Source organism: Pseudopodoces humilis, chromosome 3 (assembly GCF_049639895.1).
Source record: "Pseudopodoces humilis isolate 2021_Gansu_Grassland_sample_001 chromosome 3, ASM4963989v1, whole genome shotgun sequence".
NCBI classification, from domain to species: domain Eukaryota; kingdom Metazoa; phylum Chordata; class Aves; order Passeriformes; family Paridae; genus Pseudopodoces; species Pseudopodoces humilis.
Genome location: NC_142202.1, coordinates 50,549,625 through 50,576,469, shown reverse-complemented (window position 1 = coordinate 50,576,469; position 26,845 = coordinate 50,549,625).

Genomic DNA, 26,845 nt, shown 5'->3' with positions numbered 1-26,845 from the left:
TCCCAAAAGGAAAGGCTGTTGAAAATCCCAGAGAGCCCTGTTCAGTCTTCTGAACAGAGGGCATTCCCTTTTGGGAAAGTCCATGGGGACAGAATTTACCTTGTGGACGTTGTCAGAACATACCACTAATGCTTTCTGCTTTCCCTTTGGAAAGTACAACGAGTGCTGGAAAGGCTGGAGAATGCTTATGGCCACGTTAGTTTACATCTTCCCAAACCACCACCTTTTGCTTCAGTGTGAAAGGCATTCATGCTTAGAGAAAAGTGCTCCCCTGAATCAGTATCTTCACTCTTGGGCCACATAGGTGACTTTGGCTAAGACCTCTGATGCCCAGAGACAACACAGTGGCCACTTCAGTGGTCAGCCTGTGATTGATCAAACACTTCCAACCCAGAGGTCCAATTTTGTCAAAAAAAAAAAAAAAAAAGGAGCCACTTCAGAGCAGTGTGGTCCATTGTGTGGCCCATCACTGAGGCTATCTTCAAAGCCAGCTGCTGTGGTCAATAAAGTTGGTTCCCCTAGCTGAATGGGAGGTATGCAGGGAGTTTGGGAAGTCACCAATTTGATTAAGAGAGATGGCCTGCACCAGGAAGATGACATGACTGTTGAGGCAGTCTGCAATGCTCTCACGCACTATGGGGAGCTCTGCTGCCACACACAGTGAATCATGTGCTAGTCCAGGACTCTGAAGGCAGGGATGGATTTGTGGGCTTACACGCATCAGGAAGTCCAGTAGTACAGCATCTGAGCATCTGGCTCATTTTGGGCACCTGAGCATTTGAGCATCTGCCTCAAGTTGGCAGTGGTGGATGTACAGGATGAACAAGCATAAGGCCATTTCATGGATTTGGTTGGGACAAGAAGATGAGGAAACAAGTTAATTGGGGAACATAGGGCATTTCTGAGTTTTCCTACTGCTTCATTAGAAAATATTTAAAACATAGTTTCATAGCTTGCTAGTATCTACCTTGCTTAACATGATCTTTTCTTTCTGCATTTCTCTCACTATTTTTACTGGGTTTGCTGTCTTTAGTCAAGCTGGAAAAAGTTTTCTTTTGCATGCAAATTCCATTAGCTTTTTGATAAAGTTGTCAAGGAAAAATGCTGGTACTCTGCCATATGGAAGCATTTATTCACTACCAAGTATGTAAATTAGATTACATCCTTGATGGCAGCTGTGTTAATTAGCATATCTTGGGCTCCTTGCTACAACTGGACCCAAAGTTTGTATTTTTCCTTCTTTTATTTTTTTTTTCTTTTCCCCAAGCTACTCATGGAGCCTTCACAAACCTTGTTAACCTGGCCAGATCTGCCTCAGACCCCTGCAAGAATCCCTCTGAGGATTAAAAATTCCTTGCAGCATTTCCCTTCTGCCAGAGTTTCTCCAGCTGAAGAGCTCAGTGGGGCTAAGGAGATTAAGGGGAACCCCTTTGGGGACTGAGGAGGTCTGCTTTGCAACATGGCTTTAAATGTTGACTGGACTTATTATGAGGCACAGAAGCTCTGCAAGGGCTCTCAAGTTAATTAGGGGAACTTGCCAAAGCCTGTCAGACACTTGGTGGTCATCACTGGATCCTTCAGACTTTTGGCAAAGCTTCGGAGACGGCGGCATGCCAGTGAAAGGCTCTGGCTGTGCTAAGTAACCACGGCTGCATTCCCCCAGAGTTACCACTGTTTCTTGGAAATAGCAAAAGCAACAGAGCAACTCATGAATTTCCCAGAAAACCACATCTGCTACTGCTTGCCCTTCCTAAAATTTGGCCCCAAAAACTCTCAAAAGTCATCAAGTGGTCAAAATACTCCATTTTCCCATTTTGCCTCAGACTTGATAGAATAATTTGTATTGGTGTTTGCACCTTGAACTTGACACATTTGGGGAGCTTTGTGAAGCAATAATGGTATTTGAGTTTTCAATAAATTGAAAAACACTGGAATGGAAATCTGTACTCTAGAACATAGAATAGTGATAGTTTACCTCTTCAAAATCCCTTAGTCTCAATATAATGCATTTGCCAGTCAGAGCCCATAGATATTTCCAGGACAGCAGATGAGTGTAAAGTTTCCATCAAAAAATGTAAGATTTTTTTTCTTAACAAGACAAAATAAACTTAGGAGAGCCCAAAGGATGTGGCTGACAGCAGCACCAGACCTCCTAAAGAATGGCACTTTGCAGAGGAGACATGAATCAGAAATGCCAACTGCTTGTCATTTTTAGTCATGACAGCAGTTACAAAAATGAGGATGCTGATGTTATTGGTGCAGTTATATTCTAACCAGTTCACACATGTTCAGCCAAGTTTTGCATTGTATACAGCAAACAAAAGCTGACATTGTTAAACCTAAGGAACATGTCCCATTATGTTCAGACGTGTTACCCTCTGTTTTTATCAGTTCATGTATTGCATGCTGGCTAATGATGCTCTGAGGTTTAAATTTTACATCTCTTCCTTCACTGCATCCTGACATGTATGTCCAGACTCATAATGCAATTGAACAGATAACCTCCTGTAAACATATTTATTGCACCTTGCCCTGCTTTCATCTGTACAACTGAGAGCAGCAGTAGAATAGGAACTTGAAGGAAGTTTAGAAGCTCATCAGCCTCATTCTGCAAGTATTTTTATGGGAAAAACTCCTGCAGGCAAACCATCCTCAGTAAAGACAGAGCTCAGTAACAGAGTTTAAGAGCACTGAGAAGGAAAAGTAGCACTCTCCTTTGCAGTGTCCACCCAGATGGTATAGCTTGGATTAAGTAAGTGATACAAGTGCTTTTCAGAACCTCTGTTTTGCAGTAATTTTCCAAATATAGGCATTATTATTATCCAAGTATTTGACTGGCATAAATCAAGTTCTTATGCTTTCAATTAATTTTAAAGCAAACATATTTCAGTGAGTTTCTTAAACACAGAACTCAAAATAACCCCATAGTAAAGCCCAATACTGATACTCATCTTCATTAGACCATGGTGTCACTCGATGTGACAATGAGTTAGGAGACTAAGGAGCAGATGCACTCTCCTTGATGCATTGATTCTCCTGCAGCCCTGTATTTCTAAGGCGTTGATGCCAAAGATTTGTGGACCATGATTCAGGCTCCTCAGTACTACTCTGTAGTTGCCATTAGTATTGAATAATGATGGTGAAAATGATTCTTATGCTATCATTAATTCTTCAGGAACCTGAAAGTCTTGCATCAGATGTATGCAAAGACGTCTGCACAGGGCAGGCCATAGTTAAGGGAATGAAACATCAGTCTTACCCATTTTCATTCATCCATTTTCATAGCTCTAAAGCTTCTTACTTTTCAAATTCAATTTTCCACCACTGTAAGAATACGCATCTTCTTGCCTTTTGTGAAAATACTTTTGGTGCTTCCTCCTTGGTGCTCAGATTCCTTGAACACTCCAGTCAAGTCACTCTTTCCTAACTGGTCGTAATTCTTGAGCTGACTGGTACAACTGGGAGTGAAGCTATACTCTTGCATACTCAATGCCACTTTTAATTAAAGCTCAGTCTATGCAGAGTGACTCATTAGTTTGGCACAAAATTTATGGCAATGCCAATGAGCATAAGTATTGATACTGACATCACAGAACAGAAATTAACGAGTATGGGGAAGTGCTAACAGAATCCTAGCAGAAATTGTTACTTCCTCAATTTATTGTTGTAGATGCTGGGGACTAATTAATTTAAATATTAATTAAAATATTAACTATTACTCCTTCACCATGTAATTTCTTCAGCTTCCTGCCTTTGGGCCTGTTTATGCACTCAGCTAAATACTTGCTCATTAACACTGTAGTTCAGGACAGTATTTTTTGCCTGCATTTAAATTCAAATGTATACTGAAATAATCTTCCAAATATGGATGCTTTCTCAATTTGGTATTTAATTGACATTTCATGCCATTTTTTCTCTTCAGTTATTGCTCAAAACTTGTTTTGTTTCTTTGAAGATCTGTACAAATAGGAATAACAAAGCCAAAGTATTTTATGAGCCTTTTTTCTTTCCAAATTAAAAAGAAAAAGTTAAGTCTCATTTTATTAGCACCAAAAGCCAGATGTTCTTTGCTGGTTTTGAGTCCTCTGAGTTGTATCTGTTCAATGAAGTTTAATGCAGGGAAGAGCAGTCAAGTAATTCATAAGGTTGGATCTTGGTGTTAAATTTTTGCATTAACCATAAAACAGTTTGCTCTCTTGAAAATAACAGTTTAAGCAATAAAGAGAAAGATTTCTTGCAAAGCATTTTGAGAAGTTTTTCATCTATAAACCACTCTCCCAGGGTGAGCAGGGGATTTGTAAAATAAACTTCTTTAAATTATACTGACGAAACTCAGTGAAATATAGTGGTACATGGCTTTTCCAATCTACACTGTTCTGTAGATTTTCATTTTGCAATCTAGCATTAAAAATTATTTCCTAATGCCCATGTCAGTACATGGAACCTTGGGTGTTCTGGGAAGTGTAACAGCAACAGCAATGTTTGTCTACCTGTATTCTGTCTGACAGTGTTTACTTCAGGGCAGAAGCCAGATGAGAGTTTGGAAAAGTCTTTTCCATATACTGCCATGAGAAAACCTGACCCAAAGAAGGGTGGCAATGATGGTTGAGTGCATCACCTCGCTTCTTTTGCTCTTCTTAGGCATGCAATATTAGTAGCACAAGGAAAGCAATCTGGGGTAGTTGACCTACTGAAATCCAAATTGCATTCCACCTCTCCTTTAAAACAGAGAAATGGAAAATTGCAATTCTGAAAGGTATTAGGAGCCAAACTCTTCCACACTGAAACACATAAAAAACATGTGGGACAGGGTTTGTACATTGACTAAGTGCAAAAATTGATTTTTGTTCTCTTAAAACTTGTCACTGCAAAATTTTTAAAGCTTTAATTTTATCAAAAGTGTGACCAGTGCCAAGAGTTACACTAACATCATCTAGGAAAATTTTTGACAGAAACCAGTGTAATAATACCTCAAATTTCGAATGTTTAAAAATTGTGCTGGAAATATTTTCGATGGCATTCATGATAATATGCATGCAAGTGTATGTATGTGTGTAGTCAGGTGTGTGCATGGGAATGCACTCAGTTTCCATGCAGATGGGCATCAAATTTTGTGGTGAAATAATCCATCCATTGAAGATGAGGCAATACTTCTTCATTCCTGGCCATTGTCTGGTCTCTGCTCATGTCTGTTTGCTTGTCCCCATCTATTCGTGATCATATCTTGAGCAAAACCACAAAAGTGGCTTTGAGACCATCTTTTTGGCTTTTTTTTTTTTTTCTTGGTAGAACCCATCTCTTAAAATGGATTGTGTTCTCTTAAAGGTGCAATTAGTTGGACACTTGCAAGCTTGCAAAGGGATCATCTTTGAATACATGTGGTTCTTTTTCTCTCTTAAGCAATGCTGGACTGGGCAAGTCCTCCTGGTTAAAGTCCATCTCCCATTATTAGGTATTATTCTACAGTGTGACAGGACACTGGTGTTGCCTCCTGTCAAAATCAGGGACCTGCTGAAGAGTTGAGCAGGTTGTATCACAGGCATCTGTGAGGAGTGGGAAGGGTGCAGGACACATATCACACCTTGCTGGAGTCAGCTGGCTGCAGCTGAAAAGCTCCTGAGATTAAAAAACTCATTGCAGAGGTGCCCAGGAAACACAGCAAGCACAATAGTGGCTTTTTCTGTTTTCCCTTAAACACAGAAGCCCTCAGCTCCAGGGAGACAGTGTTGGTTTCATGGGTTGGGAAGAATCTTCCCCAGCAAAGATTTTGGTGAGCAGTGAGTGTGTGGGTAGAGCATGCCGTGGGAGACTACTGCGGGCTGATATGAGAGATGATATCAGAGATTAGTTAACCGTATGGGCTGAGTCCCTGGGGAGGTGTGTGAAATGAATCAGATTAAACAAAATTGATAATGTGAATACTTAATCAAACAGACAAAGGTAGTCTGCACAGCTAATTAGGGGCAAATAGAGCGTCCCTCTTGTACCTCATTTAACTGACAAATTGTGCAGACAGTTTTAATGGGAGTCTGTTTAGCAAAGAGAAGGCTGTACAGTTGACAGCTTGGCAAAATGTGGTTTCTGTAACACCACATGATGCTTACGGAAATTAGCCTGGTGCAGCTGAGCTCAGAGTAGGTAAGGGCTGCCTAAACTCCAGTAAAATGGTAAAACAGACCTTTTGTAGGCCTCTGTCCCTGGCTTCTTAAAGGGACCTGAACACTTTTCTGCAAGCTGGCAAGGTACACAGGTACATTTCTGAAAAAGCCAAAAAGGATTAGCAATACCAGAAAGGACCACATCTTTAACCAAGAAGGCAGATAAAAAATTCAAACTACATCACCTTAGCATATTAAAATTTTATGGTTGGTCCTTTGTAAGAACAGAGTTACTTTCTCAGCTTCTCAGGAAGTTAGGTGAACTTCTCAGGAAATTATGTAAATATGAATTACTGTTAATATTTTACACATGAAAATGACTGTGCAAAGCCATCAGCCGAGTTCTGCAATACGGGCCAGCTCCAGGGCCAGGCTGAGGACTCAGACAAACCTGAGGGCACAGCCCATGTTCTGGGGCCAGAGGGTCTCTGGTACACTTTGGAGTGACTTTCCTAGTAAATACAGGTCTCCAGTTTCTGATACCCTGAGTAACACAAATGCAAAACTTTTCTGCATTTTTTGGTAACTCCTTCCACTGCATCCTTCCTCTATTCTTCTCCAAACCAACCATATCTATTCACTGTCTCTCTCTCTGTGCATCCCTGAAGTTCACATACTTAGCCCTCTTCCAAAGGAAGATGAAAATGTTTGGGTATGTTGTAAATTCTGATGAAAGAATTTATAAACATTAGACAAATGTCTTTGTTTGTTTTATAAACAAACCTTTCAGCAAGGTGAGACAAATGGCCAACCCTTGTTAGTCCCCTAAGGCCTTGGCATTCACCAAATCTTTCATGAGGAGCTGTTGTTGCACTGACATAAGAAAGCAAAGTGTCCTGCTTGTAAAGGGAGCGCAGCTAAGTATGTATTAAATTTATGAAACTATATTCAGGCTTCTACAATTTTGCATCTGCAGATCTGCATTCTAATCTGTATAGAATTTTGAGCATGACAAATGTGAGGAACAAGAGGTTTAACGTGGGATCCTGACCACATCCTCTTGAATTCTGCTCAAGGTTGCTCTGTCTCATACTGAGTGTCATCAGGAGCAAGGGGAAGAGACCTGCTATCCCTCAAGACAGGTTATAGAAGTTTTGCTGGGAATCATTATCTGGAACATGGAACCCTCTGTGGTTATGCCTCTCTTTTCATCTCACCAGTCTCTGAACATCACAAGAATTTGATGTATGTGAGTGATACACAGAGCTGGGTACATCCAGGTACATATGTGTGCACATAAGAGCTGTGTTCACTCAGACAAGCTGTACGTTTTGACCACGAAATGGCAACACTGTAATGCTTAGAGAATGAAAAGTCTGAGGCTGTACTACAAACAGTGACTCTCAATGCTGGCCATTTCACTTTAACTCTTCTGTACCTTGATTCTACACCTACAAAACAGGACTATCCTTGCTTCCTCAGAGCACTGCTTGAATGAAATGCCATGTTTGCCGTGACCACTGATGTCAGAGCACAGGATCTGCTATAACTCAAATTTTACTTAGTGAGAAATGACTAGCACAGCCCAAATCAAATGTTGAAAGTGTCCAGGAAGATAGCAATCTTAGTGAATTTGTGGCCTCTGCTTTTGTGACTCATTTGGGAAGCACATTAACTTCCTTCCCTTCTAGCTGAGTGGTGCTTATCACCTCAGTACTGCAAGGACTTCAGCAGAAGAAAAATGGAGTGCTGCCATCTCCACAAAAGCATGGAGCATTGTCTCATTTGACATCTGACTTATGCTTAAACATCACCCACTGTTGAAAGGCATGAGTTTATGATGGAACATAAAGATGGGAAACATTTGCCTTGAACTGAACATTTCAGGAGTGAAGTGTATTTTATGTGTAATAAAGCTACAAACATGAGGCACTGCCTGAAGCTAGTGCTTTTGCTGAATGCACTTCTGCAGCTTAGCTTGTGAAAATCTGTTCTTGCAAGAAAATTCCTTAATACAGAAATTATAGAAAAGATAAATAGAAAGTGGGAAAGAATAGGAATTATTTAATCAAACAAATATTGCATGCCCATTAACAAAATGTAAAATTTGTTCCTTGTATGGTTATGAGTTATTTAAGCCTGTTTGTGTTAGGTTTGTTCTTTCATAGCTTCTCAAGGAATCTTCATAGTATGTAAAGCCATCTGATTCATTTATTGAATAGTTTCACGTATTTGGGCAGAAGTCTGTGTAAACCAGCAATTTTCTTTCTCTTCCCTAGTGACTTACTCATTTTAGTCTACCTCCACTAGTGTGAAATGTGTGTAATGCAAATTTCCTAAAGTACAAGTGTTCTAGTGTGGCAGGCAGAATTTGGGAAACAAAAGAATGAAGGAAAGAAGGAAAGGATAAATGAGGGAATGAACAAGCAAAGGAACAAAAGAGGAAGGAATAGAAAAATTATAGGGAAGCTTCTGTCTGAAGGCCCCAATTCCCACTCCTACACCTCTGCAAAGCAGACTTTCTGTCAGGTGGGCACAATCCAGCTATCACAATGATGGAAAAAGCCGTTGGGAAGCAGGAGGAGTTCTTTTTTTAACCTCTTCTCTAACTTGTTAAGGCCTCTGTAAATCCCCACCAGCTCCCTCATGAAACGCTTGCCTGAGCAAAAGTTTTTCCAGCACATTTTTTGAGTCTCACATAATTGAAATAGGAGGGGATTTGAGCCTGATTCAATAGAGCAGTTTGAGTTAATTGATAAACCTTCCCTTTTTATTATCAATGCTACCCTTCTGTCTGAAAGGCAGGGAGATTTCCTTATGGGATTTGAGCAAATATTGGAAATTGCAGTGGCAAATTAGCAGGGGCCACAAACCAGAAGTGACAGCTCAAGGAGGCTGGTGGAGGGAGTGGAGCAATCCCTTACCAGTAGCAATTGGCCAGACTTATCATATGGACTAATCACAACAGAGCTGGTGAAATAATGGGCACCAGATGTTAGCGCTTTGTAGACGTTGGCTCTCTGGAGACCAGCTCCGCCGAGCAAGCTCCCCAGGAGCAGGAGCATGGCTCTCTCATCTGTTAATAAGACAGGGGGCTGCTGGTCAGTGCCTATTCCACATATCTATCTGGTGATGCTACAGCCCCTTTCCTCAGCTGAAGGAGTATTTGCATTCATGAGGAGCATTTCCATGACTCATATGCCTCAGACTCACAGCACTTCATTTTGTTCCGACATAAAGGAGTGAGTGAAAACTAGTCATGCAATGGATCAAATCACTGGTGGCTGTCTCCACAGAGATCTTTAATAGGGATGCTGCTCTGCAAAGCACTATTTCCCCGCAGAATTTTACAGACGTAAAGGTTTTACTGGCACAGCGAGTAGGAGGGAACGGGGTGGAAATGTTTTCCCCCAGGAGCTTTGCCGAGAAAGTCTTAAACTGCTCTTCAGAGTCCAGGGGCTGCAGACAGGAGGAATTCGGAGCAAAGCAGATCCTTCTCTTGCTCTTATGTGTCGTGCTCTCAGACCGTGGCTCTCTGGCCATGATCTAGCCTTATAGGATTATCTTACACCTCTCTAATTGTTTATAATGAGCTTGCTTGAAAAGACGGGGATTTGCAGCTAAGCCTCTGCTAAGAGCACTGCCACCAGCACTGCTGCCAGCTCAGCACTCTGTGCTGTGCCATAGCTCACAGGGATGATGTGGCTGTGGTTTAGGTTTTGTGCAGGAATCAAACCTGGCTAGGTAATCAGCCTGGTGGATGGGCAAAGAGGACCAGGGACCTTGCCTAAAGTAAGTCAGAAGTGTAATAGAAGTGTCACAGAATTAAATATAGCTGCAGCTTAAAATAAGAGGAATATATCTGTGAGCCATGCTTGCTGTGGCTCGTTCTAAGGAGTCATGTCTACAGAGTGGGCTCCATCACTGCCAGTGCTGGCCACACAGCACAGGGCTCCTCCTGCCCTGTTTTCAGCACTGCCAGACCAGGTCTGCTCTTTCTCTTTTCGGATGCTGGTTTAAGTTTCAGACAGATGGGAGCTGTCTCTCCTATCTGATCTCTTCACCTCCCAGCACAGGACTTGGGCTTTTTAATGGGCAAAGACCCATGTCTGCAGAGGAGCTATAATATGAATGGCCTCTGAAGATATTGAGCAAATATCCCTTATCTTTTCAGCTAAAGCCTCTTATACCTGACCAAGGTGCCCAAAAGCAGACGTGCAGGCAGTCCTGTCTCTGTTTACCCATGTCCTCCTCATCTGAGAAGAAAGAAGCTCTGATAAGGAAGATGTATAACAATAACTCATGCACTCATAAATTGTATGCTGATGGCAGAACTGTAGGAATAATCTTAGATATTTTCAAAATAAATATGTACTGTGTAGTTCAGTAGACATCAACACATATTTGTGCTCAGGGAGAGTGCAACTACCGTGCTTTTGGGTTTGGGTGGGCTTCTGTATGGCTGAAGACAGTGGTGGTACCACTGTCCCATGCCTGCAGAAAGGACTTGTCATCTCTTCTCTGGGAGCCTGTGTAAGTAAGAGTGAGAGAATAAAGCTCAGAGGTTTCGAGGCTAAATGGAAAACTGTTAATGTTCCTAGACTTCCAAGTGGGGTTTCAGAGCTTGTTTCTTTAGTCCTGGGCATTGGCAGGGTTTGCTAGTCCTTCAGTTGTTCTGGATACCTCAATTTTACCTTGACATCTGGGTTTCAGAAAACATTAAGCACTTAATCTCTGAAAATCAAGACAACTTCACATTTTGGTTGTGTATGATCAGACTGGACACTGTTCATTATATTTGAAATCCAGCCCCTGGATTTTAAGAGGAATGGCAGCCCAAAGAGAGCTCTCCTGAAAGGGACATTGACAGTAAAAAGTATTTATTGTGTGGCTCTGCTCATTCATAGCTGACAAGGACCTTTGAATCTCATGGAAATCAGATGTTACCAGATTTGTTATTGCAGATGAATCTGAATATACAAATCACTGCTCCCCAAGAATGTGTCTACTTTTTACTGTCACCTTTAACACTAAATTACTTTGACGTTTCTTTCCTGAATGATGACTTCAGTGGTGTTTATAAAAATATGAGTGTTTTTTTCTGGGAACTTTTTTGGCAGTTTCTTTTTGTGTGAGAGAGCTCAGAAAATGTGACAGAACTGGCAGCTCCCATTTAAATGCCAAATGTCTCTTCCTAACTCCAAACTGCATCTAAAACAAAAAAAAAAACAACTATTCAAGACACATTCCTTGCAGACATTTTTGCTATTCCTGTGGTCCCCCAAGAGCAGATCCAATGATCAATCACCTAATACTTCCCCCTGTATCTGGATTAGCAATCAGTTGTGTTCTTCGACATGTGCCAGGAACATCTTCCCCTCCCCTCTACAGGATGCATTTCAACTTGAAACAGCAGCTTAGCCTTTGCAATTGCAATCACCAACCTGATGATGTCTGGTGAAGAATGGCAGGAATTCCCGAACCAGAGAAGTGAGAAGGGAAAAAGTCAGAGGGTTTCTGTCAACTCCTGACAGTGTCAGAAACATCCTCTTTTCCTGATGAGCTGCCTTTCAAGTCTTGGCAGAGCCATTACCAATTCTATGTGTGCATTTCCCTGCATTTGGGGCCATCTGTCTTTACTCCTTCCATTCTGAAGTCAGAAAAGAGAATTATTTTCACATTAGCAACTCATTAAATGGTTCCAAACTTGTAGCACAATCACCGCTGGAGCCAAACCCATTGTTTTTACTCTTCCAAATAAGTACTTGGAGGCATTGTTCAGAGATCAGGGGCTGGCTTGCAGGACCTTCTGTCATGCACATGAGCAAGTGGGTGGGGTGGGGCCCTGTCACCCTCATCCATCATACTCCATCAATGTCACCACCACCTGCAGAGGCATTACCCCCAGTCACTCACTCACTTGGTCGTTCATTTCTGTCCATCAACATGAGCAGAAGGGAAGGATGTCAGTAAGTATCAGAACTGGTAAAATTCTTGAGGTTTGTTTAAGGCAGTGAAGGTACTGAAGGCCATTTGATGACTTAGGCAATTTGCACTTTGAGCTCAGTTTATCAGCATAAAGAAGCCCTTTGGAGGTCAGGTACAGTGTTGATACTCACCGTGCAAATGCCCAAGGCTACTGCTGATTGATCAAGGCAAAAAGCAGTGCCTTTGGCCGGAGGAAGACAGAAAAGCTGTGTTTCAGGGGAGCCTTATCATCAAAGGGAAACAAAGTAGTCTCTTTTGAAGACCTGGATCAAACTCACCCTTAGGTCTCCTGCAAAACTCCTCAGTTTCCCCTCCCTGCAGTGAATCACTCACTACATCACTGGCTGAACGAGCCTGATCAGCAAGTGCAGGGAAAGTGGGACCCCCAGCAAACCCCACAAGCCCTGCCACTGCTGGAGAGAGCGCTGCTGGCCTCTGGCCCTGCACTGCCCAAGCCACTTGTGTGGAACAGCCCACAAGAAAGCAAATACGTTTCTGTGCAGCTTGGCTAAGCCAGTGCTAACATCTGAACAACTTCTAGAATTTCAGTCTCTGAATAGGCTGCTGAAATCCTCTTTGGGAACAGCCATGAGCTGTCTCAGCCTGCCCAGCAGCTTGAAGCAGATGGTGGATGTGGTGCCCTCTCTCCAGAGTTTTCCAAAGTGGTTGTGTTCCTGCGGCTTTCCTGAGAGCTGACGCAGGCTTTGGGAGATGCAGCTGCATTTTAAGGGCTGAGCAGAACATTTTCTGCATTGCATATGAAAAGCCTTCTGGGAATCAGAGGGTATTAATCAATTTTACATGTACCATTCCTTGCCTTTAAAAATCAGGGCTCCCTGCACATTGTTAAAGCCTCCCGGAGCCCTTTCTGTCCCTGGAGTCGATCACTGTGAAATGAGGACAGCATAGCTTATTAGGGAAACCAGGGTGTTTCCGTTTGTTCAGATTTGTACAGAAAAAGGTTTTTCACTGGGGCTGTGCTTTGACACTCTCCTCCTCCCCCAGGCTGGTTCGCATTTAGCAAGGGGCGGCTGACAAAGCTCCTGGGCCACGGAGATCCACAAGGTGCTTGCAGCTGGCACAGATACCTCATTAGAAATTCATTTTTTCCTGTCATAATAACAAAGTGCAGAGCAGCGGTGGCAACATAGTTTCGTATGGGAAAGCACACAAAAGGGGACAGCTGAAAGAAGCTGTGCTTTTCTCCTGTATTTCCAGCCCGACAGAAGCATCTTCAAAGGGAGCAGCCTTGCCCGTCCGCCGCACCCTCTTGGCCTGAATCGCTTGAATGGCATTTTATACACCTACTGCACCCTGGGGCCAGCCAGCCTCCAGGAAACCCATTCACCCGGCCCCGCTCCTTCTCCCGGCGTTTTGTTGTTTCCTACCCCACGGAAGCGGTGGGCAAATAAAAATGACAGCCCCGGTTTGTGAGCCTCAGCTCCCGTGCAAGCATTTCTGAAGCCCCGCTCCCAGGCAAGTGGAGCCGGCTCATTTCTTAACGGGGAGGGTGGAAAACCTCCAAAAGTAGAGGATGGCTGCTGTCTAATTGCTCTCTCTGTTTATTTGTGTGGTGAAAGTGAAAAAGTAGATTCAGGAGGTCAGAGGTGAGAGGAGAGCAGCATCGCTGCCGTGACTGTCGCGATAGTGCACAGATGAGGGCTACTGAGGAACTGGAAGTTAGTCAGTGTGGAGATGGAGAGCAGCAATGAAGCACCCTTTTCATGAACAAGCATCTTGATCACCTCCCCAAAGGTAATGAAAGAAGAGATTTGGCTTCTGAAGTCAGGAGATTTCATCTCCTTGAAAGTGCAGAGCAAAAGCCTGACAAAGATTGCATTTAAAAATGTTTGCTTTCTTTTTTCTCCCTATTATTTCTTTCCCATCTTTCTTTCCTTTTGTTTTTTGGTTTGTTTTTTTTTTTTCTCCTTGCAACAACACATGTATTAGAAAAAATAGGAGGATGGAGGAGAGAGACAGAAAGCAAACAAGCAGTGTGGGAATCGGAAAGGACTGATAGCCAAGAACTGAAAGTCCTGAAACAGTGTAGTTACATTATGTAGTTACATTATGAAGTATAAACTTCCCTCTCATACACAGACCAAAACCACACACAATCATTTCCTTTTTCAGATAATAGGTTATTCAATATCCTAAAATAAAAACACAACCAAAACACAAAGCAAAACAAAAGAACCTAACAACAACAACAACAAAACCCCACTAAGTAAAGTTTCCTGATACAACAAATTAATCTGATCTGTGCAACACATTAAACACCAGCACCTCACCATTATTCCAATCCTCCAGAACACAGCACCAAGAAGCTTTGGCAGAAGTGCAGCAAATGAACACACTTTGATTCCTCAGCCTGGAAGGGAATATGCATATGCACTGCATATGCAGTGAAGGAGACTGCAGACTTTGAGACAAAGACCACTAGGCAAATCTTTAACACATTCCAGGAGTACTGTCATCCATGAAAGGAAAATGTATAGATGCCTTTTCTATTCAAGAAACCAACCGTGGGGCATTTTAGCTATAGACATTGGCAATAAAGTTATGTTCAGGAAGTGGGGATTCACTGTAGCTTGGATAAATGTTCAATAATACCCAAATGTACTACGTCTAATTTCAGACACTCTCAGAACCATTACCTAGCCCCCCAGAGAGCTCTGGATTTCTGTGCTGCCTAAAAGGATAGGGTCCAGGATGCCTATCAACTTCAGGCTATTGTAAACTTAGTTAAACTCTTCCTTCCCTCAATGTCACATCTCAGAAAGCAGTTTAGTCAAGGGTACTGAGCATCCTTCTTAAAAATGTCTGTAATGGCACAACGAGTAATCAGCGAGCACAGGGGATGTTTGGGATATTCTTATTGGGAACACCGCGGGAGGGCAGGGATGGAGGTACTGGACTGAACGTGGTGATGCAACTTGAAAAGAAACACAAAGAAAAGACCTCCACCACCTTGGCCTGCAACAGGAATTTTAGAAAGGATGTCTATCAGGCTGAGAAGGATGTGCACTCAAGAGGAGATTCTGATCTTCAGTAACTTGACCTGTGTAGATATTTGGGTTGTGCTCTCAGCTCATCACCAGGGTGTCTTTTGTTCCTTGTCTGCCAGGGGATTTCCAGAGTGCCCTTTGTTCTGTCCAGCCAGTGAGAGTCAGGGGATGGGGGTGGGTTGGAATTGCTAATGGGGGCAGTATCCGTATTGCCATCCATTTTCAATAAGAAGGTAGTCTAGATGAGAGGAAACAAGACTAATCTGGTTAAGCCAAGGCAGAATAATTTACCTGAGACATTGGACATCTGGGCAATTTCTATGATTCCCTAGGCTGAAACTGAACTCTAGCATAGGAGCTCATGCAAGGGCTGCAAGAGGCACACAAGTGACGTAAGGCTCATGTTTTTAGGACTGACCTCTCTTCTCCCCATGAAGAGGGGAAGCTAGTCCACAGCACTCTCCATGGAGAATCTGTGCTTCATTCACACTGTGCTCTGAAGGGAGGCATTGCCTAGTCTAGCACTGCCTAACTCAAACAGAGCTTTGCTGAGGCAGGTATGAGCTGCGATCTGGGGCTGGTGGGGAGCCATGGGGGGTGCCTGAGCCACACTCTGATCACAGTTACCAGTTTAGTCATGGCCACCCAGCCTCTGATAGACACAGCTACCACACAGAGGAGTAAAAACAAGGGCACCTGTGCAGAGGCATGAAGAGATAATGATAGCTGGCTGACCAAGAGAAGACTTCCTCCTTGTAAAGCAATATATTCGATCTATAGATGAATCTGCTGCATTTGAAAGACTCCTTACAGAGATTGTCAGGCCAGTATGCCAAGAATGAGGAGATGACAAATAATTCAGTTAAGTGAAAACACAAGTGAGCTCAGAATTAATATTGGAAACCACAGATGTAGCACGTGACAAACTTATCATGAAGGAGTTAGATTTGCAATATGGGTTTCTTGGTCAGATTGCCAGGACAGGATCTGGAATGTGAATTGGGCAATAACCCACCTGTGAGTCTGTGTGGCTGATTCAGAGCAGGGATTTAAGACTCTGTTGACTCCAGCCACTGATAAGACACCACTCAGTGAAAAATTGGACGTTTTAGAGGGTTGCCCTCCTTTTCCAAGGAAGAATCAGAAGTGGTGTGCTGCTAGATATATGAGAAATCTCAAAAAGTATGTATTTCCACGAAGGAAATCCAGAGGTATTGGGTCGAGCCTAAGGTACTCAACACTGATCAACATGACACAAAATGAAATCCTGCTAGTCTCTGGTAACCCTTGGGAAGCAAAGAGTCTCCTCTCATTGGTGTTCTGCCTCCCTTGACCTGAGCTCTTGCAAGCTGTCTAACTGATGGGATGGATCCGGTGCTCCCAGACGGTCTCAGAGCACCTCTGTCTGTTCATCCCTTCCAAGTACACCAGGCTGAAACTTCTCTGCATATGTTGCACTGGTTAGCTGTCACGTCCATTTGACTGCTAAATAACATGGTAAATTCAACAACCTGCAGAACTCGGCGAAGGCTCAGGGATATCATGTCCCACACTCAGTTCTTGTCCCAGACTCAGTGCACTCACCCCTATGCTTGCTTCTCTTGTAGTGACTGGGGTGCACTGAGTAGTGTATGCCTGTCTTGTGGTGCCTGGGAACAAGGGGAGAGAAGTAGGCAGAGACCATGGGGAGGGAACACATGGGCACAGAAATTGGGATGTTGGAGGGCTGCAGCTGATAATGGATGTCCAACCAGTATAATCTGAGTTTTTGGAGGTTTGACTGATTTATACTGCTCTCTATCCTAGATGACTATTCATGTGTTTAAATGCTTTCTGCTGCTTCTTTCCTGCAATACATTGGGCTTGCAGGGGGAAAATGGAAAGAGAAGATGTACAGGATGTCATGGGCAGAGCTCAAGAGCATTATGTATCATATGGCTAGAGAAGGTGTCGAAGTCAGGGGAGGTGCTTCTTCCGTCCTCAGTCCAGAGGAATAAGAAACTCAAGACATTTTCTTGGCCTCTCTGATGACCTTTGTAAAGACAAACTCTTAGAGTAGCTTCAGAGACCTGAAGATGGAAGTTACTGGCCTGTGTAGCACACGCAAGGCTGAACATAAGGATTATGAAATGCAGCCTTCACATCTGTGAAGCCCGACATGCTCTCACATTGCTTTCCTCCTTCCCAGCCACCACTTCCCAGCAGACTCCAGCACCACCATATGGAGCTGAAGTGATGGTCTAGGAGGTGAGACTTGCAGTCCAATCTGGGCACCCCTCATCACTGGCAGCCAGGATGTGTTTATGCCCCCAGGAAAAAGAGCAAAAGACCTTACATGAACCAGCTGTGGGATCATGCAGCCCTTTGACATAGTGGGCTGTCATGTAATCCAGGGTAATTGCGAGTGGGTGTCAGCCCTGAAGCAAACAAGGTTTGTGTGTTTTGTCTGTAACTGACTCACAACCTATTTAGCTCACGCTGACGGGAAATGCAAAACTCCTCTTGTTAAAAACAGGGCAAGATCAGGCCCAGAGGAGGCAGGAATCTGCTGCCTGGATTGCACCATATTCCCTTTCAGCATTTTTCCAGGTCTGTTTAAGCAATGCTCTGGAAGCAGTGCTCCCTGTCCTGGTGCTGTCAGTCTTGTGTGTGCATGTGTGAGTGTGTTTGTTTTCCTCACTATTTTACTTTTGTACATAATTTTAATTAATTTTTTTTTTTTTTTTTTTGTGTTGTGGCCTTGAGAGTATCTCTTCTGAAAGTAGCAGACCCCGAAATTCATTAAATGTGTGAAATGACAGGAGAAAAAGTGTGAAATTGTAACAGTCTGTTTGGGCCTGATTAATAGAAATTTTTCCTGACAATCCCTGGGCCCTTCTGGGGGTCAGTGGAACGGAGCAGCTGTAAAGACAGCAGGAGCAATTTAGAAGCTGCCTGATGGGGGCCATGCAGATTTCGGAACAAGTGGGGAGAGTCTCATGCCCTTGTTCAGGCCAGTGGGAGATGATTGGCCACCACAGTGTCACGTTATCAAGCAGATTAGCCCGAGGTGTGCTCCCAGCACCTTGTAAGGGTTATTTGGCTTCAAGGGAGGTTATTGTTGTCTCTACTATTTTCGGTCCTCCAGCAATGTCACCCATAAAGCTGGTTCTGGTGCATTGCCGCATCGCACTGCCTGTGCTTCTGCTAAAGAGCCGACCACTAGTGAGGGAAAAGCCCTGCAGTGAAAAGAGTTTGCCACTACATTGAGGCTGGGAGGAGATTGTTTCACTTTCTGTACTCCTTGGTGGCTGAAGAGGCACCAGACAGGGCCCGAGCTGGGGCTGGATACAGTGCTTATGCTGCTGCTAGGGTAAAGTTTTCAGTGGAAAAGGCAGCCAACACCAAGGACCAGGGAGGTCAGACGGCTGTGATTGTGAGGAATATTTCCCTGGCTCCCACCAGGCACCCCAACCTGAACTACTGACTTTTTTTCTTCTTTTTTTTTTTTTTTTTCCTTTTTTTTTTTTCTTTTTTTTTTTTTAGCAGCTCTATATAGCCAAATGCTTTCACCCTAAGAAAGATACAAAAGAAAACATCAAAGTAAATGTCCCCACACTGACATAAGGCTAGAATAATGGTGACCTAGTAGCTAAAGACTGGGACGAATACTGAAAGTAATTCACTCCCCTTGATAACAATGGGGCATGTGTGACAATGATATATACCAGGAGGCGAGGAGAGCCACTTTTGTTGGGTAGTGATACCCCACAAACCCAATTGTAGGGAGATCAATACTGTCATAGGACAATCATCAAAGACCATCAGCTCATCATATTTTCATACCATAAGCAGCTCAAGGCGCCGGGGCTGCCTCTCCGGCAGAAAGCCCTGCGCGGAAATTTGAAGGGTGTGAAATCGACATGATTAATAATTATAGTTATTAGCACATGTACCAGCTGCTCATGTATGGTTTAGCCCGTGATTTATGGGGCCATAAATGCCCATATCTGCTTCTGACGCGGAAAGGAGAAGGGCACGCAGTCATGGGCAGAAAGCATCGTCCCTGGTGCCAGGGGCTTTCCTCCCCCCAGCTCCTGACAAAATTAAAACAACAACAAAAATGGGCCAAAAAGTCACCTCTGCTCACAGCAATGGAAGGAGGCCTTTTGTTCGCATGTCTGCCTTAACGGCGGCTGAAACCTGTCTGCTCAATGTCCCCAAAGCCTTTGAAGTTTGGATCGCAGCTAACAAGGGCTAGAGATTTCCCTCCCCCACACAACTTCACACTGTTGCCAGGCTGCAAACAATCACCATACATATTACAGATGAAACCACGAGGACCAACAACAGAAAGAAAAACTAATTGTCTAGTTGCCAGAAGTTAAAGCTTTTGTTTCCAAATGTAATTTGATTCCTCTTTCTTCCAGCTCTCCCCCAGCCCCACCATCCATTTACAATGCGTTTCATCATAGAAAACTATTTTACTTTGACACAATCTGAAAAAATGGTTTGAAATGGCCAGACAGACAATATCACCACCCTTAGCAGTAGGTATGATGGTGCTTTAACTCTGAAGATTACTCTTGACTTCTGAAATCTTGTAATAATGATTTTTTCCCCCTGCCAGAACAAGAAAATCTGGTTAGTGCTGCAGAGAAGAGCCACAACCTGCCACAGCCTGTGAGTGTGCAAAATGGAAGCAATGAAGGTTGCAGACCTATTTTTTCCATTAGATTCATAGCCATAGACTAACCATGCCTTGTTCTCTAGCAGAAGCTGCGTTGGTGCCTAGGTGTGCTGTTTCCAGCCTGCACCGAAGTCCGTAGTAGGGCTGCACCCCTTCTCTGGCTTAGGTCACAGCACAGTGAATGGCAAACAAGTAAATGTGTCCCCACTGCCTCTTGAGAAATATGGTGAGCTCTGCAGTTCCATGAAGCCTGCTGATCTCACACTGACCTGATGAGCCAGAAACTTCGGTCAGATGAAGGATTTCCTGCACAATGAGCACGAGTAAGCCTGAGAAAATAGCACAGCACAGTAGTGCATCTCAGGGGCTGAAATTGCGTCAATGTCCTGGAACAGCCTCTGGCAGACACTGGAGTCTGGAGGTGAGAAGGGAGGAAAACGGGGTTATACCACAGTATTTCCTATCTCTTCCATTCTATAAAAAGGTGATGAAAGGGTGTGTCAGAATAACAGCAAAGGCAAAGGAATGTTGAAAGGAATGTTGAAAGAAATATTGAATTATTCTGCTTTTAAATGGATTCCATGTAGTTCACATGGTTCAAGGTAGAGGACAGATTAGTCTTAATAACTTAGTATAAATAATTTATTTATTGAATCTCATAAACTTAATTTTGATTTCTTTTCCTCTGGGAAACTGAGTTTTGAGGCCTAAAAATTAGTCTGTTCATGCAAAAGGTTTCATTAAAATCTGGACATATTCTAGGAAAATGAAACATTTTCACAAATGTTCAGTCAAAAGCAGTGGTTTTCCGTTCAAAAGGTGTTTTAGTGAGAAAAATTGACCAGTCTTTAAATGAAGTTGGTTGACAAGCTTGTGGCGTGCTCACCTGTTACAGCCCTTTCCTTCAGAACTGAAATACACCCTTCAAAGATCTTGTGAGCTCTCACCTGTATGTCTTTATTGGCCCTTTATTTGTGTGCTCAGGAAGGCCTGATTTTAAAGCAGCAGCTGCCAGTGGTGATTTGGATGCCTGTTTCTCCATGTATTGCTAAATCTGTATCCTAGACGAAGGATTTATTTACAGAAGAAGGTTTCTGTCTCTTAAATTTTAAGTGATCCTCCATGACATTGCATAACAACTAAGCTGTAGCAGAACAAGACCTGTGCTCAACCCAGACACAGTCAGTTGTTTGAACAGAAGAATAACTGGGTGGAATATGAGGGCCTGGGAGCAGGGGTCAAACCAAACCATCTGATGGTTCTGTTCCATCTTCCATTGCACAAACCTGCGAGCCTCCCACGGTGAGAGCCCAGGTGTGTGTGGGTGCTCCTTATGGGTTCAGGGTTCAGGAGTGCAGAGCTCACCTGGAAAGCCAGCATGGGGATGGCTGGTGGGCACCACCAGCAATGCCTGTTTCCAGCACAGCCACACACAGGGAGACCACTGGATTTTGGTGTCATTGGGGAGAAACACATTTTCTCTGAGGACTCAAAACATCCACAGTCAGTTCTGATCTGGTGGGAACTGTTGACTGTTTTCCTTACTTCTCACCCCAATCCTCCTAAAATAACACCTCTAATAAATAAACCTCTAATAATAAAACCCTCTTCTCCACAAAGCTATCTTGTGTATGTTTATGCCTGTGTGCAAAACAGAAAGCTATGGAGACATCAGGCAGATTCTGAACTCTTTCATGTAAAATATTTCACCAGCTTTTGGCAAAGAAAACAGTGCCAGGGATTCTTCATACTGTCACCTTGGACATCCAAGGTAGAAAGGGGTTGCAGATTCTTCCCTTTCTCATATTACATGCAAGTGTGGCAAGAAACAATCAGACTTCTTTTCTTCGGATATGTGTATACCTACCTGTAACCATTGGTAATATAGCTATGTGTAGTTTTAGCTGAATTTTAAGTATCAGAAAATTCTTAAATATTGGGTTATACTGGAATATTTAATTCCATCAGCCAGTCTTTCTACATAGAGGGGACAAAAGTCATCAGCAAATATGAGTTTAATGATTTATTCATGAAGGAGTTGATGAGTAGGAGTATGTAAATATATGTGTGACCATTTGTGTGTATCTATGTCTGCATTGTATGTATGTATATGTTAACACATATAATCTCTCTGCTTAAAAGGTGAAAAAAAAAGTAAATGTAGTGACCAAGAAATATAAAAATAAAGTAAGTTAAGCTAATTTACATATTCATACAGAAACTGCGAATTCTGAACTCTTGGTGGTTTTGTTATTTGTTATAAGCAGGATATGGCCCAAATAGAATTATTAAGAAATGGTTAAATGTTGGTTGCATTCAATCACTTAATCAAAATTAGAAGCCTTTTTTTTCTGTTATATTCAGTCATGTATGTCTTGTTTAGGATAAACTCTCAAACAATATATCAATATGTATTATTTCACTGAAACAACTCTGGTTTTCATAACTGAGACTGTAATAGACTGAAAAATGTATGTTCTTATGCAAAAGAAGTGATTTTACAACACACTAATAATATATATTTTAGGGCCAAGGGATGAAAAGTGGGAAGGGGACCTCATTGTAGAAAGGAAGAAAAAGATCTCTCTCACTTTTTTAACAAACAAGTTAAGAAATAATGCCAAGGCCTCATGCACATTACTGTGCATGGCAGGTAATAAACAGAGAGAACCACCCAGGTAGCAGGATGACGAAGAATAGCCTGTGATATAACTTTGGCTTCTGGTTATTTCCCCTGATTTCATAACAGCTCTGTATCAGACAAACTGCAGGACATTTTCTGGAGTTACAGTTTTATATAACACTTAGAAAAAAAGTGAGGAAGTATGTGGCTACCTTAGCAAAAGCTAAGGAGGAACAAAGGAAGGGGAATCAGATGACAGAGGTGTCCAAGATGTGCATGAGGTAGCTGTGTGTGGCAGAAACTGTGTATGTTTATATGTAAGTACACATGTGCACCAGCACGTGTGTGCCTGTGCTTGTGCATGCTTCTTTGAGCATATGCTGATCGGTGTGTTTGCACACAAAAGAGATTCAGTAACCTCTCAGATTACCTTTAATATGGGCAAATGAAATGAGTCATCTCATCTGCATGACTTCAGTATTTCTCTCTTCTCAACTGCCTTATCTGGAGACTTTCCTGTGTCCCATCTAAATGGCTATGCTGTGAAAGTTGTCTCATCACACCCCTCAATTCTGCCTCTTCCAAGCATAGAAGTTCTCAATATTTTCCATGTTTTTTTTCTCCTGGACTCATCAGGAAATGAAGCATGGGGGCCAGACAGCACTTAGAATTTGTAGAGGAAGGGACATTTAGTAACAGCTTTTAATAAAGATTTTTGTTATCAGAGATAAAGTCAATATAAGTTCAAAACTATTTTATTGGCCAATGGGACCCCGATTGACTCTGCAAAAGGATAGTCCAGAAAATCTATTGGATTTAAAGAAAGTGGGCACAGCCATTACTTCCAGGAAAAGAGCTGGAAAATCATAGGTGCTGGCCCAAGAGTGGGATATGGTTTGAGGTAACTGTAGGAAGAAAAAGTCTAAACATCACTGTTGGAAAACAGAACTCTACGAGGAGCATTTATAGCAATTCAACGCCAATCATAACTATTTAACTAGTTCAATAATATGCTACCCAGCTAGTCTGCAATTTTCCTAAAGAACAGTTATGCAGAATTGGGCAGCTGCTCAGATCACTCAATTCAAAACAAACCATTTGCATAATAAATATTTGCAGAGGAGCAAGTGGGTGGGGTTTAGGCGAGTGCACAGATGAACATAAAAATCAAATATGGCTGGAAAGAAACTAGGCTTAATTACAGGAGGAAAACAAAAAAGCCACCAACAACCAAAACACACACACATGCACACATATTTCTTCAATTACTTAAAAGGATTAGTGCAAATATTCCAATTAGTTCATTTGCCTTTTCCAGGCTCATAGATTTCTTTCTGTTCCTCACTGACTGAAAAAAAAAAGAAGCTTGTGAGTTTGTTCCAGAGCTATGCACTATTTCATTTGCAAGCAAATAGTTTGAGAGTCTACATGTATGCTTCTGTGGGTGTGCAGGCATCTGAGGGAGAATGGCAGAATGCCAGGGCCTCCAGCACTGTTTCCAGATAACGTCTGTTCCACAATGGCACTCAGGTTAAAAGATAGCTACAGCTTTTTTAATATCAGAACTTCACCCAGACATGGCTCTTGCACTGAGTCCCAGCGTGTATGACGGGCAATTCAGTAGCAGTTCCTACCTTTCACAGTCGCCCTCCAGGTATAGCCTGTCTGTCACTGCTGTGGCCCACAGCTTCCTGTGTTATATACTCCAAATGAAATACCAGTTTCTGCCCTGTTTCCACAGAGTTAGTGGCAGAATGGAAATAGATCAAGATGAGTTAAAAATGGTTTGACCAGACTCACTTGTTGATTGTAAATGGCTCAGAAAAGCCAGTGAAAGAGAAAGAATTGAGAAGAGAATGTTAAAATGAGCAGAGATCAGATTTAGAAAAGCAGAAAAAAACAAACCACACAAAAAAATAAAGCCCCAACAAACCAACCCCTTGAAAAACTCAATCCATCCTTCCTGGATCTCAAGACAAAGAAAGTAAGTTGGGAGGATGAAAGAGAGAAGAGAAGGATGAAGAGCATGGCAGCACAGAGAAGAAAAACCATTGTAGTGAGACCCTTGGCATGTTCCCTGCATGAGGAAACTTGATGAACATTCAATCCAGCCACATTCTTCATGCATCTTCTGCCTCTCTCAGCAGCCCAGAAGCTCATCTGTGGTGAGGAAAGTAGAAGGACAAGGTCTCCCTGTGTGACCTCTGCCTGGCAATACGTAACAGTGACATATTAAATATGATTAATATTTTCTTCAGAACTGAGTTTACAAAAATACATGCTCAGCTGTGGTCAGCAAACAAGACCATAATGTGGTGTCTATCACAGCACAAACACTGTATTAATGGAGCCATTAATCACCATCAAAACTGTATTAGGAGTGAAGATAGCCAAAGAGAGCTTAACTGACAGCAAGTGGCCATAAACCTGTCCAAAAACTAATTTGATTACCATCATACCAGCATCTGTGCCACTTATGAGGGCTCATTTTTTTGATGAAATTATGTAGACAAGTCGTTCATGCGTATAATAGACATCTAAATCATGGTAAACATGTTGTTGGCATGAGAAGTAGTTAAAGAAAGTGGGACATTGCTTTGCAGGTGAAATTTCAGGCAAAATGCACTGCTGGTGTCACAACAGTTGGTTAGAAAACCGTTGTCAAACTCATGTTGCCAAGCCCTGAGTGACGAATGTTTTTGATCCACATTCAACAGAATAAACGCTGCTGAAAGTCAGGGGGTGTTGGGAGCCTCTAGCTATTTACAAGAAGGACGGCTTTTGCCAATATAAACTCTTGCTCTTTATCGGCTATAAATATTCCCTACAAACAATCTGTTTTATTCATAGACAGTTGGACCCATTATGTTTTGGTCTTGACAGACGGGACAGTAGGATGCTGCATTTAAATGACACAGACTGTATAGGAATGTATTTCCTGATGATAACTGAGCCTGGAGCTTCCACATAAATCAGGGGAGGGAAATTATTCTGTAAGAAATATGTTCAGATTTCAGCCTCATAAATACAGAGAGAAACCAAATTTTCGGGGCTTCTTCACTTTTATGTGAGCATTTTAATGATCATTTTAGGCAGCTACCAAGAAATTCATGTTCACTATTAGTAATGTTATGCACAAGAGAAGTCTCTCCGGAAAGTAAAATATAAGGTTGTCCCATTTACATGTCACTAAGAGGCTGAAGTCTGAAAAGAACTCAGTTTTGGAGTTCAGGGATAATTTTCTGGCAGAACAAAACTGTCCAATTGACAAAACGAATGTAGACTAAAAACCACTGTTTCCCCACTTGCTTTACCATGCTGCCCGGCATAGGTAGGGGTAAATGAGTAGCTGCATGCAGAGCCACCACTGAAAGGAAGGGACGAGAGCTTGGAGATCAAATAAGAAACATATTTGAAAGCCAAGTGGTCATGTGAAGCTGTGCCTGCTTTAACTTGCCATCCTTAAATAGACTTCACATATCTGAAGGTCTCAGGTGGTTTCAAACGTATCTCAGGTATGTGCTGTACATATGCTGCATGTGTAATATAATTGAATATGGAACAGAAAGGGGATCAGTCCCCAGAGAGGAAGATTGTTTCTTCAAACTAGATGTAAATGGTAGAGTGAGTGACATTTATCTCCAGTCCTTTCTTTTATGAATCACTGAGATGCAAGCAGTGTACCCCTTGCCTTTTCTGTAAGCTATGCCTCAAGCCATGGGAAGCTGCCTGCCATTCACAAGCCAGTGCCTTGTAGGCAGCTCCATCTTACCTGAGTTCGCAGATGGGCCATTCCCCAGGTGGGTCTGGCAAAACACTTCTCATTAATCATTGCTTAAAGCCCTCTCAGTGGGAAGACCTCAGGTTAGACATCATTTGGAAACAAATTGGGTGAAAAATAGCTCTGACAATAAGGAGCCCACACAGAATTCCCCTGTGAGAGCTTCAGCGATGTGAAAACAGGCTCTTCCAGGACACTAAATGATCTGTCAGTTAGCAAATGACATTATAATCCAGTTTTATGCCACAGACAAATCAAAGCCTTTGCTGCGTTTCCTCATTTTTCCCTCTATTTCCCCCTTTACCTCCTTTAAAGTGAGAATATTTGAGTTAGGCGAGATAGCCAAGTTGTAAATGCTTCCAGGGACAAACCTAAGTCTTTTGGGGTTGCATTGTTGTCTCTCTTCTTCTTGTGCTATCATCAACAGCAGAACCCCGCTGCACAATCTACCAGGCCCATCATAAGAGAGCATCAGGCTGCCCAAGCCCTCCAACCCCAGTAGTGCTGGCCAAAGGGTGCAGTTGTGGCCAGCCCTGCCCAGCAGGGTTCCCACTTCTGTTCCAGCCTAAGTGCATCTACCAACGTCCCGTCAGATTAATTTTTAAAATGAAGCTTTAAAATGAGGCATAGAATCAAGTGCTTTTGTGAATGGAAGCTAAGTAACTATTTGAAAACACC